The sequence below is a fragment of the Pectinophora gossypiella genome, chromosome 4 (assembly GCF_024362695.1).
Source record: "Pectinophora gossypiella chromosome 4, ilPecGoss1.1, whole genome shotgun sequence".
Taxonomy (NCBI): Eukaryota; Metazoa; Arthropoda; class Insecta; order Lepidoptera; family Gelechiidae; genus Pectinophora; species Pectinophora gossypiella.
In genome coordinates this window covers 3,749,305-3,764,595 of record NC_065407.1, presented here as the reverse complement: position 1 = coordinate 3,764,595, position 15,291 = coordinate 3,749,305, and the positions used below count along the sequence as shown (strand labels likewise).

Sequence of the window (15,291 nt, the reverse complement as noted above, 5' to 3'; positions counted from 1 at the left end):
CACTTATAATAAATTAATAACTCTTCTTCTTCTTATCGCGTGGGTTGTGAGGTAGAATACCAACCTCATTAACCCTGGTGTCAGAGTAATAATTGAGCCGCCAAAGGCCCCTGACATGACTCATGTAACGATTACTCACTTACATCAGTAAAAAGTAACCGGGACCAACGGCTTAACGTGCCTTCTGAAGCACAGATCATCTTACTTTCGGACAATCAGGTGATAAGCCTGTAATGTCCTAACCAAACTAGAGATCACCAACTGTGATATGCCCCCACCGGGATTCGAACCCGGGGCCTCCGGATCGTGAGTCCAACGCTCAACCACTGGACCACAGAGGCCGTTAATAACTCATTGGTGCAAATCTGGTACCGGGGTTCGAATCGGCGCTCCCAAGTGGCTTTTTTGTGACGTGATTTTATGTAGGTACTTTTTATGTATACAGGGTGTTAGTGACATCGTAACGAATACTCAGGGGGATGATTCAGACCATGATTCTGAGTTAATATCAAGTGCAATTTTTCGTCGCAAAATTCATGTTTTTTTTTAGTTTTTTTTTAATTAATTTCAATTCTATACTTTTGCGATGTAAAATTCCACTTGATATTAACTCAGAATAAGCAGCTGAATCATCCCCCTCTGTATTCGTTACGATGTCACTTACACCCCACACAAGTACATACGGTAGCCATACAAGTAGGTATGGGTGTTAGTGACACCGTAACGAATACTGAGGGGGATGGTTCAGACCATGATTCTGAGTTGATATCAAGTGGAATTTTCAGTCTGAATATTCCTGAAAATTTTTGTGTTTTTTTTAATTATTTTCAATTCCATACTTTTGCGACGGAAAATTCCACTTGATATCATCTCAGAATCATGGCCTCAATCACCCCTCAAAGTTTTCGTTACGATGTCACTAACACCCTGTATAGAAAAAAGCAGCAATGTAGGTACTCCATTGAACAATGTAAACTACAATAGGCGCTTTATCAGAATCAGTGTACCATTTCCGTATTGTCGCTGGCACTCAATTTCCACGCGCCACTTCCCATCATTTCCTCGCTTGCCAATTTCTAAAGGACCACTTCTCTTCTACCGTCTTTTATTTTTATGCCTATTGATGTTTCTATCCATTTTGCTTTGGTATCGTTAAATGTATGCGTATGTTTTTAATGAGCTGCAATGCATCGTGTGGTATCGCGTCGTGATATAATGTCTGTGTCACCTTCACCATAATAATAATATATTTCGACCAACAATTTTATTGTTTCTGTATTTACATTTGTGTAAGTTGTAATGAATTATTATGTATAAATTATATTTTTTTATTTATTTTTAATTTATTTATTTTAAAAAATGCTGAGTAGTTCCGACGACTTCACAACGAAGCCACATCATTAAATCACCGGCCGATCGGCCGGTCGGTTTGATCGGGCCGACAGTGCGTTGCATTTAGAATACTTAGTTTTTTTTTATTATTAAAATTTTTATGATTTTGGTTTGTTTTTCTTCTTTCTTTGTTAATGATTTTTGATCTTATTTTAATTTTGTTTTTTTTTTCTGTGTATTTTTTTCCGTGTGGTTTCTGTCCTGTATTGAATGTAATGAACCTGTCTGTCTGTGTCTGTGGTGTCCGGAAGTAATAAATGATTCTTTATTTCTTTTCTTTAAATTGGACGAACTATACGCTGTATCACGTTTTTCGGTTTGTAAAGGTTTCTTTTTACGATTTTTTGTAAAAAATATAACATAATATATACACGTCCCACTGCTGGGCGCAGGCCTCCGCTCAATCAACCGCACAGGGTGTGGGGCCACCACGACACTCCACCACGCTGCTCCAGTGCGGACTGGTGGAGTTTCCCAAAAGGATAATAACCAACAGATAGAGTAATTCTACATAATCTCGAAATCATCATTTCAAAACAACATAAATATTTATGTTTATTTCATTCAACCTGAAGCAATGTCAGAATTATCCATGCATTATTAATCATCGAGGATTCAGGTAACTCCCAAATGAACCCAGGAAAGCCCATTTTTACGGAAATATTGCAAAGGAATATTTTTATACAAATTGCTTATAATCATTTTTTACTTTGTGTATCCTCTTTTCTAAATATATCAATACGAAATATATATTGAATTATGAAAATATTTCGTACTTCATTAGGAATGCCTAAGCAAACAATTCAGGATATTTTAAAGAAAAGCAAGATATGACACACATGACGTCATAAGCTCACGACTATATTCACGAGATACATTAATCAACAAGAATTAGTAACCGGGCCCAACTTACCGTGCTGTCCAAAGTATCTTTATTTTCGGACAATTTGAGCCATAGCCTGCAATGTACTAACCAAACTAGGGATCACAAAGTGATTTTGTGATGTCCTCACCGTGATTCGAACCCAGGAGTTCCGGATCGGGAGCTCAACGCGCAACTACTGGTGTATGGAGGCCGTTTAGGGCATAATAAAAATCACGGACGTAGTTTATGTACCTATGATCCATCATCAGCATCACTAATTTAAGAGCCACGCTCTTGTCGGTGTAGCATTCTTCATGCTACTTTTTACCTATTACTATTATTTGTATGTCATTAACTTTAACTCGGCCCCCGCGACACGTAGAGGCCAATTTAATCTAAATGTGGTGTGAAACCAACCGGCGATTATCCCTGTTTATCACTATTTTTTTTTTGTACCGATGATTATTCCACCCAATTCAATTATCCGTTTCGTTTGACTAACAAACAGTATCATAATAATCTGTAGGCCAATTCGCATGCGTCTAATTGTCTAATTATCTACTCCCGTACCCATCGCACGCGACATATGCGACTTGCATATTTATTGGCGATATATGGCAACACCGACCAAAACAATCACTTTCTATTTCAACTCGTTCTGACGTAACTGTACTCTACTGAGGAAACGATGTGCATCGAATAAGATATAGGGACCTACTTGCCTGGATTTGGAAGATCTTCATACGCTTTTAGACTGTACTTACTGAATAGGTATGATCACAGACCGAATACAAAAATAATAAATGGAAAATCGCTTAATTTGAATAAAATTCGCAGGTGTGGTATAAAAATAAATCTTTTGTCTTTCTAAAGAACAATTTATTTTATTTTTAGATACAAAATAGAACGTTGCTATAACTAAAATAAAATGCCATGTAATGTTAAATGTTTATTCTCAAACATTACGAAAGAGACAATAATACATACATACATACATAAACTCACGCCCGTAATCCCAAATGGGGTGGGCAGAGCCACAAGTAATCAAAGACAACTTGCAGCCACTGTTGATACGAAGTCCTAAGATGGATATGATGAATCTTATGGTGATAAGGGATCAGCCTATCGCCCATAACATTAGTCCATCATGTTAGAGGACGCAATCCCTCTGTCGGTTTTTACGACATGCCCAATACCCAGACAATAATCTCGTACTTAATCACTGTTTGGAGTCTCAGACATTAATCAAGCTGCCAAGTACTACCAATAACAATATATACTTACGTTCCATTTTCAAAAAAATAACAATTTCAATACCAGCTTTTAAAATTTCATTTTCAATAAACCATTACGGGCTGAGAGACTAATCTAATTTAAAACGACGCGCCGCGCTAAAATCTGTCTCCGTCACGGGTAAGCAAACAGGGAGACAAAGTTTCCAGTGTTATTGCATTAGTGTAGCTTACCAAACTACATTAATGTCAAGAGCACACTCAGATATAAATTAGCTGAAACTATGAACCTTGTTCTAGAATGGAGAGAAATTTTAGTCTCATTTTGTAGCCTTCACGGGGTTAACCTACAAATATGAATACCTTTTCTCTCTTGTTCCTTGTTGGACGCGCCTACACTTAAAATACTTAACTGAAAAAGCATTCTATACGCTGCATGAGTTTTTTAACGAATCTTTGAGATACTGATTATTGTAAATGTACGTACTTACTTATCTTTTATTTTTTAACAAAATCTTTGACATTTTTATTCTTGGTTTTCTGTTTTCATTGTGTACAAGTAAGTATTGTGTGTTGTGTGTAAGTTGTTGTAATGCCCTTACAGGGTTCATGTACCTTTCTCTACTTTTAAGACCTCTGTAATAACATCAGGAATGCAATAAATATCTTTTTCTACTCCTCTACTTTAATCTGGCATTTAAATAACCAAAAAGTCTAATATAAGTACATACATAATTAAACTCTTTGAAAAAGTGTACGCTCTATGGCCTATAAAAGCATTGTTTACAAAGTGTAACTGTACTATAATGTCGCCAAAAAAGCATTGTTGTTGTTTTTTTTTTTTGACCTGGAAACTGGCACCTTTACTTTGTTTGGTGCCATAGATATACTATAAAAAAAGTATACATTTGCCGCCATTTTCCCGCGCGTTGGAAAATAAATTGGAAAATTTTTGTTTCATTTAAAATTACGTCGTCGTAGAAAAAGTATTGTATGCAACGTTGTATAACTAGGTCAAAAAATGCTCGTGGCGTCTCTTATTGCGATGTTCGCCAAGGCTCACATCGCAACTCACGCCACTCGCATTTTTTGACCCTTCTTATACAACTGTTGCATAAAATACTATATCTTATCACTTTACAAGACATTGATATGTTTATAATATTGGTAAATCTATACTTATAATAAATCTGTAGAGAGGTCAATTCTGTACATTAAATATTTTTTCAAAATAACTATCAGGGGGTGATAAGTGGTGGATACTGATGCCAAAAATGCAATCAGTAAAATTTTTGTCTGTCTGTCTGTCTGTCTGTCTTTCTGTCTGTCTGTCTGTCTGTCTGTCTGTCTGTATGTTCCTTATAGAAACAAAAACTACTGGACGGATTTTAATGAAACTTGGTACAATTATTCTTCATACTCCTGGACAGGTAATAGTATACTTTTCATCACGCTACAATCAATAGGAGCAGAGTAGTGAAGGGAAATTCTTTTGTATGAAAAATCTAAACCACTCAAGTTAGACGTTTGAAATTTGGCATGCAGGTACCTTAGATACCGTAGAGGTGCACTAAGAAAGGAATTCCCGAAATTCCTACGGGAACGGGAATTAGCGGGAAAAACCTTTTGTATGAAAAATCTAAACCACTCAAGTTAGACGTTTGAAATTTGGCATGCAGATACCTTAGATACCGTAGAGGTGTACTAAGAAAGGAATTTCCGAAATTCCCACGGGAACGGGAATTAGCGGGAAAATCCTTTGGTATGAAAAATCTAAACCACTCAAGTTAGACGTTTGAAATTTGGCATGCAGGTACCATAGGTACCGTAGAGGTGCACTAAGAAAGGAATTCCCAAAATTCTCACGGGAACGGGAATTAGCGGGAAAATCCTTTTGTATGAAAAATCTAAACCACTCAAGTTAGACGTTTGAAATTTGGCATGCAGGTACCATAGGTACCGTAGAGGTGCACTAAGAAAGGAATTCCCAAAATTCTCACGGGAACGGGAATTAGCGGGAAAATCCTTTTGTATGAAAAATCTAAACCACTCAAGTTAGACGTTTGAAATTTGGTATGCAGGTACCTTAGATACCGTAGAGGTGCACTAAGAAAGGAATTCCCGAAATTCCTACGGGAACGGGAATAAGCGGGAAAATCCTTTTGTATGAAAAATCTAAACCACTCAAGTTAGACGTTTGAAATTTGGCATGCAGATACCTTAGATACCGTAGAGGTGTACTAAGAAAGGAATTTCCGAAATTCCCACGGGAACGGGAATTAGCGGGAAAATCCTTTGGTATGAAAAATCTAAACCACTCAAGTTAGACGTTCGAAATTTGGCATGCAGGTACCATAAGTACCGTAGAGGTGCACTAAGAAAGGAATTCCCAAAATTCTCACGGGAACGGGAATTAGCGGGAAAATCCTTTTGTATGAAAATCTAAACCACTCAAGTTAGTCGTTTGAAATTTGGCATGCAGATACCTTAAGTACCGTAGAGGTGCACTAAGAAAGGAATTCCCGAAATTCTCACGGGAACGGGAATTAGCGGGAAAATCCTTTTGTATGAAAAATCTAAACCACTCAAGTTAGTCGTTTGAAATTTGGCATGCAGATACCTTAAGTACCGTAGAGGTGCACTAAGAAAGGAATTCCCGAAATTCCCACGAGAACGGGAATTAGCGGGAAAATCCTTTTGTGTAAAAATCTAAACCACTCAAGTTAGACGTTTGAAATTTGTCATGCAGGTACCATAGGTACCGTAGAGGTGTATTAAGAAAGGAATTCCCGAAATTCTCACGGGAACGGGAATTAACGGGAAAATCCTTTTGTATGAAAAATCTAAACCGCTTAAGTTAGACGCTTGAAATTTGGCATGCAGGTACCTTAGTTAACTTAAAGCTTAGTTGCAACAGGATATTGCAAAATTCCCACGGAAACGGGAGTTAGTGGGAAAAAAACATTTGTATGAAAAAATCGAAACTGCGTAAGATAGATGTTTTCAATTCAATTCAATTCAATTATTTATTGCATTCCATGTAGTACAATGGGGTATTACATAGTTAACTTAAAGCTTAGTTGCAACTGGATATTGCAAAATTTCCACGGGAACGGGAGTTAGCGGGAAAAAACATTTGTATGATAAAATCTAAACAGCGTAAGATAGATGTTTTCAATCTAGCATGCATGCTACGAATAAAAGCATGCATGCATACCTTAGTAAATATAAATTTTAGTTATGGCTGTATTTTGAAAAATGGGAATTGGCGGGTAAAAAAAAAATGTATAAAAAAATCTAAACTGCATAAGTTAGATGCTTGAAATTTGACATGCATATATTATAAATACCTTAGTGAATGCAAAGTTACAAATTTCCCTGGGAACGGGAAGCGAGTTAGAGGCTTGAAATTTATAGCTCGCGGTAGTGGCAACCAAGAAACGTCGCGGCCGCGGCGGCGTTTGTGGGGCGGCGACAGCGGCGGCGAGGCGCGGAGGGGGGGCACATACCCAAGTGAGCAACCGGAACGCGGCAGACGCGTGAGGGCAGACGTCGTTGATGGTCGTGTCAAATATTGAATTTTGCGGGAGAACTTTTCACTATTCTTGGATGGTTCAAATCTTTCGTAGGTAGTTTTCTGTTGAATTTTCCAGGCGGACGTTTCACGGCGTATTTCTGTTGTAATTTTTAAATTTTGTTTAAATTTTCGAAACTGATCGTATTTTCCTAAAATATCAAACCAAATCATAAACTAATAATCTAGAAATTAATAACAATTCATTATTTAACTGAGCTACTTATACTGTAACCTCATTTAAAAATAATAAAATTAAACATTTTTTAACCTTTCTCCTTTTATAACACGCCACGCGGACGGAGTCGCGGGCAAAAGCTAGTATTATATAAAGTGATAGAAATTATACGTAATAAAGTCGGTAAAGTAAAACAACCTGAATGATTTACCTAGTATTGTAATGTTGCAGAAATCTAATTATTTATGTAATTTCTTAATAATTTAGTAATAAAGTATGTTAACCGTACAGTGCTTTTTTATTTCGTATCCATCCATATTATTATACATTTTATCATACATTTTGTCAACATCACAAAAATAACCTCTGTGCAAAATTTTTGCATCTGTGCAATGCCTAATTTTCCATAAGTATCCAAGAACTCGGTCAGAAATGTAGTCATTTCTGTAATTTCAGTTTTACATTAAAAATATAAATATTTTGTTGTCCTTTTATGAATATTAATTAGCAATCACACTTGTTTAAATCGTATTAACTTTCATGACATTGGTTGTTATTGTATTATATTTGTAATAACCCACTTGTTTCATGCAGATGTTTAAGAAGGTTCTTTTACATTAATGTTTCAAATTCAAATGTACTTTATTGCACGGTTGCAGCAAAAGAGAAAGAAATTACTTACAAAAGACATGTCATGTCATGTCAGTCATGGCAAATGGTGGTTTTATCGCTTAAAATGATTTCTTCCAGGAAATATATGCATGTCATTTAAATACTTATATACTTCACACATAGATTATATAAACTTATCCTTAGCTTAGCTTTTTAGTATATTTTTTTACCTTGCACACGCTTCTAGAGGTATAAAAAACCAAACCTGTCGAATCTTCTGGTTATGTTAGTGAATACTGTGATAAATGGGTTAGTGCGCTTGCGCCCTTAACGTTAGGGTGATGTTGGAAACACCAACATTACCAACGTTATTTTGGCTGTCAATTTGACAACCAATTTCCTTTTTTTGTAGCTGTCATAATTTTTGATATATAATTCGCCATATTGATTTATCGAACATCGTTCGCATTGTACTCAAAAATACTTAGATAAATATACGTGAAAGTGCTACCAACAAATCGTGGTTTTCTTCCATCGTACTTCCACCACACACCAGCCCTTCACCCCAACAGAAGTTGTACAAGTGATGCAAATAAATTATTTGATTTGATTAAAAATCTAAAAAAGGGCACAGAGGTTTTTCCTATGGAATTGTCAGCTATAGAAATACGTTTATTGCGTGAGTGGAATCATTTCTATAGAACTATCACACTCGTTAATCGTGACATTACATCATAAGTCATAACTGACCATGATTCATAGTGAATGTCTGTCCATCCGTCCGTTGTTTAATTGATGGATCTTTAAATACAAACATTATTGTCACCATACTTAATTTAAACAGCCGCGTGGTAAATAGGTTATATGAATTGTCAACGATGATTACAATTATGTTGAATAAATAAATAAATAATTGTTGATGTACATTTCATGCATCGCTCATACTCACGGCATAAATTGAGATTAGTGTTATTTTTTGATTATATCTCCCGTACTTACTAAGGTTGTAAAGGCCTCTGTGGTGCTCACGATCCGGAAGTCCCGGGTTGAATCCCGTTGGGGACATATCACAAAAATCCCTTGATGATTCCGATGATCCCTAGTTTGGTTAAGACATTACAGGCTGATCACCTGATTGTCCGAAAGCAAGATGATCTGTGTGTGGAAAGCACGTTAAGCCATTGATCCCCGTTACTACTTACTGATGAAAGTACGTACTCGTTACATGAGCCATGTTGCCTTTGGTGGCTCAATAGTCACCAAACCCTGACACCAGAGTTGATGAAGTCGGTTATCTACTTCACAACCCACACGATAGAAGAAGAACACTAGTTGTTGATAATTGCAACATAAAAATACCTTGAAAAATAAGGTTATAAAAAATATTAATTCTTTTTTTTTAACTAGTTTTATATTCATCGATCTATCTCTTATTGTCTGACGTGTTCGTAACCTTTGTAATTAACTACTTAAAGTGAATTATATGCGAAGTGGCAAAACAATCAGTGTGTCTTAACTACAGTCTACGAGTGGCGAAATAATAAATCCACATAAAAAACACTATGGCTGTCGCGAAGAAATTGCGCCGAATGTATTTTTGTAATTTTTTGTTCTTCTTAAAAACTTTGTTTGTGCGTACTTATACACAATAAGATGTCGGAAACAACAACATTACCCCAAACCAAACACGAACACACACCAAAGTAATGCACTTAGTAATTCCGGATCGGTCCCCATCCGGCTCTGTTATAGAATTATCAACACCAGCATTAGCTCGACCCAATTTCTCTTACTACAATACATTAGATCTACATTTAACCATAGTACCAAATCCATTGCCAATGTTGTTACAATAAGCCTCATCAAGCGGCGATATTTTTAGTATTTATGTAGAAAAATGAATTATTGAGGACAGAAGAGGCAAGATGATTGGACACCTAATAAGACACGAGGAATTCATTAAAAACATCATAGAAGGAAAGCTAGAAGGAAAGAGAGGAAGGGGAAGACCAAGAAGAGCTTACATGGAACAGATTAAAGAAAAGGTTAACGTCGTGCCTTATAGGGAAGTCAAGGAATTGGCCTTTGATAGACTGGAATGGAAAATGCTACACCGACAAGAGCGTGGCTCTTAAATTGATGATGATGATGGTAGAAAAATGAGTAGAACAGAACGTAAGATTGATATGAAAGTAAGAGAGAATACTATGGCTATGGAAGGATAATGAATAGAGATTTGGTTGTTTATGGTATGAATATAGAATGGTTAATGAATGGGACGAAAGGAAGCATTTTGTTTTAAAAATAAAAAGGGTTGTCTATGATTATTGGGGTCGGAGTGTAAAGGTGCATTTGTTTATTTTTTTTTTGTAAAAAAGGAGAAAATAAATGGAGTGAAGATAAATAAAATATCGCTTTTAATTGTATATTCCACAATTTGCAAACATAAAATAGACATAAGTAATATCATACAAAAAAGTGTACCAAACGCTATAACGTTCTATAGGTACGGACCTAGGGAATATTTAGGGAACAGGTAGAACGATTCTTTTCCATCCAACACTACTTAAGTAAGTATGTAGTCGTTACATGAACCACGTCAGTGGCCTTTGGCGGCTCAATAACAACCCTGACATCAGGGCGATGACGTTGGTAACCCAGCAACCTACACGATAGAAAATGAAGTAAGCAGTAAGTTAAGTTGGTAAAAACTTAAATGAATGAATACAATTTTCGAAACGGTCCGGTTGTAATGGCGGAGCTACGCTACTGCCACTTATAAAGGTAATTTCACAGTTTGTAATTAGGTTTACTCTCGAGTGGTGAGAATTGCCTACCTTTAGTTTTGAAAAGCTTCAACATTCTCGTTAATTATGTTACGAACTTTATACTATGTCGCACTCTTCACAAATGTAGACAAAATGTTATGAGTTTTATTCATCATCATCAATTTAAGAGCCACGCTCTTGTCGGTGTAGCATTTTCCATTCCAGTCTATCAAAGGCCAATTCCTTGACTTCCCTATAAGACACGACGTTAACCTTTTCTTTAATCTGTTCCATGTAAGCTCTTCTTGGTCTTCCCCTTCCTCTCTTTCCTTCTAGCTTTCCTTCTATGATGTTTTTAATGAATTCTTCGTGTCTTATTAGGTGTCCAATCATCTTGCCTCTTCTGTCCTCAATAATTCTCAGTATTTGTCTCTTTTCCCTTACTCTTACTAGCACTTCCTCATTTGTAACCCTTTCCCATTTTTTTGGAGTTTTATTATACCGGAATATTTCGATTGTTTTTTTTTTATCGTGTGGGTTGTGAGGTGGACCAACCTCATCAACCCTGGTGTCAAGGTTATTACTAAGCCGCCTAAGGTCCCTGAAATGACTCATGAAACGACTACGTGCTTATATCAGTAAGTAGTAACCAGGACCAACGGCTTAACGTGCCTTCCGACGGATTATATCCATCATACTTAAAGCCAATGGGTGATCAGCCTGTAATGTCATAATCAAAGATTTTTGTGATTATGTCCTCACTGGGATCCGAACCCGGGACCTCCGGACCGCGAGCACAACGCTCAACCACTGCACTGGGCCGCGAAGGCCGGTATCGGTAGGAAATTAACATTAATTTTGAAATATATAAATATATTCACCTGTGTTTTGAGCTTCACTACAAACCTACATTACTTAACTGTATCTACGAGGGATGTTCAATAAATAGTGAGAATGGCAAAGACAGGGTTAATTATATTTTCAATGAACGCCCCTCGTTAAAAATGTAAAAGTACGGTTACATTATTTCAGTGCAATAAAGTATTCATTTATATTTTGAATTTGAAAAATACGTAGTTCATCACGTGATAGATGTACCTCTGACTAACCCAATTGGGAATACAGTCATGAACTTATGTTTACGTGTTAGAATGTATTTAAGTTTCAATCTAATGTTGCCCTAGTCATTCTCGCTTTCCGATTTACAATTACAAACCTCTTCGAAGTATTCAAAGTTATAACTAACGATGACACAGGCGTAAAGTTGCGAAAATCCGGAAAACCTACTCAGTTTTTACCCGACTGCAGCGAAGCAAAAAGAAGACTATAAAAGTAGCAATTAAGTGTCGTCTTGGCAAACAATAATGAGAATCCTATGGAGGTTGTTTGACCGTCACAGCTGCTTCTGATCACGACGATTACATCTGAAGCCATTGTGTCTAAGTAACTCCAAGGCCAAGGTCAATGACCTATGTGATAAACTAGACAGAATAAACACGACACAATTAGTAGCACAGCTCGTCTCATCATCTCCCTAGCGTCACTACACAGTGACGATATCGTACCCGCGCATCTGTGTGTGTGACTGACGCCCCCATTGAAGACTAAAATATGACCGAGGGGGACGGGGAGGGGGAGGTGAACCTAGCTCAGGCGCTGGTGGGAAGCGGAGAGTTGCCGTATACGTAGTATTATTCTTCACTGTATGCGAGCGGTTCTGCCATGAAAAGGAAACAGCCCTTACAACGGCAACGTAGCGATTAGAACGAGAGCGAGATATATAGTACAGAGATATAGGACAGAGATGTAGTACACCGTCTAGTGCGAAAGAGACGAAAGATATACTTCTAAGTATTCCGTGGATATGTCCCTCTAATAGTGACAGTACAGCGTTTTGCCCGCGACTCATAGACTAAAGATAAAATTAATTACAATTAACTAATAATAATATTTTATTTGACAGGTCGGGTTTTTACAGAAGCGACTGCGTGTCTGAACTTCCAACCCGGGAAGGGAAATCAACCCAATACAAGTTAGCATACTTACAACCTTTGTACCTCCGAAAATGCATTTCTTGGGAATGTGGGTTTCCTCACGATGTTAACCTTAACCGGAGAGCACGTGAAACAAAAACGTTTTCGACAAACATTGGATTAGGCCTGTGATTAAAACCTGCGACCTCAAAGTGAGAGGCAAGCAACTATTATTGTGTATACATTGTGTATACGAAATGAATCAACTATTATTGTGCATACATTCTTAAATATAATAGTTGATTCATTCATAGTACAAAATAAGATCTAGTCTAACTAGTGAAGTTGTGAACGATTATCTACCATAGTGACAACTGTTCTTTGAATGGCACGCTTTAAGTGGAGTACAAAGGAATTTCCCGGGCACCTGTATAGCTTGCATTATGGCTGGACCACTCGCTGTCATCGTAACTGCATTCCGAGGGACCTTGGATTGAATTATGGCTTAATATTGGAGCCTTGATCCGAACGGGTAAGTTGATTTAAGAGTGCACTTCTAAGTTAAAGCCGGAGTGAATAAAAACAGAATACGTGCAGCTGCTTGTCTTGCCAGGCTTGTCGTAAAAACCGACAGAGGGATTGTGTTGTAATCACGGAATAGAAGAAAGAGGTTGGAAGGGCCCAGTGCGCGCGAAACGCTCGACATACAAGTATGAGCAAATAGTTCATACTTTCCATTCCACTCGCCTGCAAACTTTTCGACATTATAACCTTCAGGGCAAAAAATTAAATATCGACTATCATTTAAGGATATTCCTTATAACAGAAAAGCTAAAAACCTTAGTATGATCGGCTATTTATCTTACGAAAAGTAATGATAAAATTGCAGCCTATATAAAATATACATAGCCTATGACACAAATGGCGAGGAGTGGTTGTATTTACTATACACATCTGGCCTACCCCTTCGCGGATACAGGCGTGATGCTCTGATCTATTGAGAAATAAAACTTCCTGCCGATCGAATACTACGTCGAGGTCCTTATTTCTAGCTAACACTTTATAAAAACGTGCAATAAATGCGCCTAGCAATTACGTGAAGTGGCACTTTTAAAAATCTTCCAATTATTTCGTATACGGAATCAATTTCCGAAACGTGCGCACAAGAACGTTGCCGCGCGAAATTTTCATAAACGATATCGTTGAATGAAATCCCTGTCCGTGACTAAGCATTAAGTATTTAACTCAGTGGAAGTGAACTAAGTATTCAGTAGGTGGTTGCTGGTTACAATCTAAATCGAAACCTCTGGGACCTGAGTAAAACCTCCGCATGTGGAGCTTAATTTGCGCCTGGAATTAAGTTCTGCAAACTAATTTTCTTAAGATAGGTTATACGAGGTTCTCATCAACGTTAGATAGGAGATCTTGATATGTACCTATACAAACTTTCTATTTTCTTAAGTATGTACCTAATCTTCAGTTAAGTGCGAGTTGGTCTCGCGCACCAAAGGGTGCCGTGCCAGCATACAAAATTTGAAGTTAACCGGTAGAACAAACAACAACAACAACAAACGGCAAAGAAAGAGGGTAGACAGATATGTCTACCCGTAGAAAATTATAGATCTACCTACTCCACTCCAATAGCATCAGTCATCCCGTGATCATGGCACTTGCAACAGTGTCGAAATATCGGGAGTCTCATATCCCTGCTTTAAACGCGGTAAGAACACGTTATTGGCCCCGATTCCTGCAGACACCGCCTAATTTTATTTTAAGTTATATCCGTCAGTTTCATATCTGTCGAAAAGGAAAGGGACGGATGATTCACAGCTCTTAATTTTAGGAAGAATGAGTAAATGAATAAATAACCCGAGCTAATCAAAAAGGTACGTCACTGGTATGCAATCCGTTTGACATGCTGTCTACTAACTGTGTCGGGTTATTGACTGATGTAAAATTTTTAGACGGTTGTTTTAAATTTGTGCTTAAAATTGACGTGTGTTCTATAAATTTTATGCTTGTCGATTACCCGTCCCTTTCCTTTTCGGCGGATAAGAAAATGACAGATATAACTTAAAATAAAATTAGATGGTATTTACAGGAATTAGCACCATTATGTGTTTTAATTATGATAATAACTGCGTAAACTTAAAACAATGTATAACCGGTAGAGGTAAAAAACACAGCGCGTCGTGCGTCGTTATAAAATATTTCAAGACATTTCGATATATTACTTACACAGCACTTGACTTAAATTAACACACTCTTTAGTAAAGGCTCATACAGCAGCCGTTTATTGACATAGTGCTTAGAAGACTTAAATACTTATAAATTACATACCTACAATATATTCAATCTGACAGACATCGTTTTAAATAAAAATGCTGCAAAATCATAATTATATGCAAAAACATAAACATAATCATTTATACATACCTAAGTTCAAAATTAAATTAATTACCTAAATGTTTAAAACAAACTAGTAAACATTAATTTACTTTATCATGTTTGATATTTACAAAAATGTTACCTATCCATAAAATACCTTTTCATGTAAAAAACTTATAAAACAAAATGGCGCGAATCGAATTTCAAATGTTTTATTTCAATATTACTATGAAGTAAAATGACGCCCAGTTATCAGAACAGTTTTCTAACTCTAAAAGTTATCTCTCGGAAACTCATGAAACGCTCGAA

At 36.9% G+C, this 15,291-nt stretch overlaps 1 protein-coding gene across 1 annotated transcript in view; it reads right to left on the bottom strand.

The window, feature by feature from the left end:
• LOC126366215 (venom dipeptidyl peptidase 4-like) overlaps positions 1-15,291 on the bottom strand; it is a 62,794-nt gene that overhangs the window by 45,502 nt on the left and 2,001 nt on the right. The window lies entirely within an intron of this gene.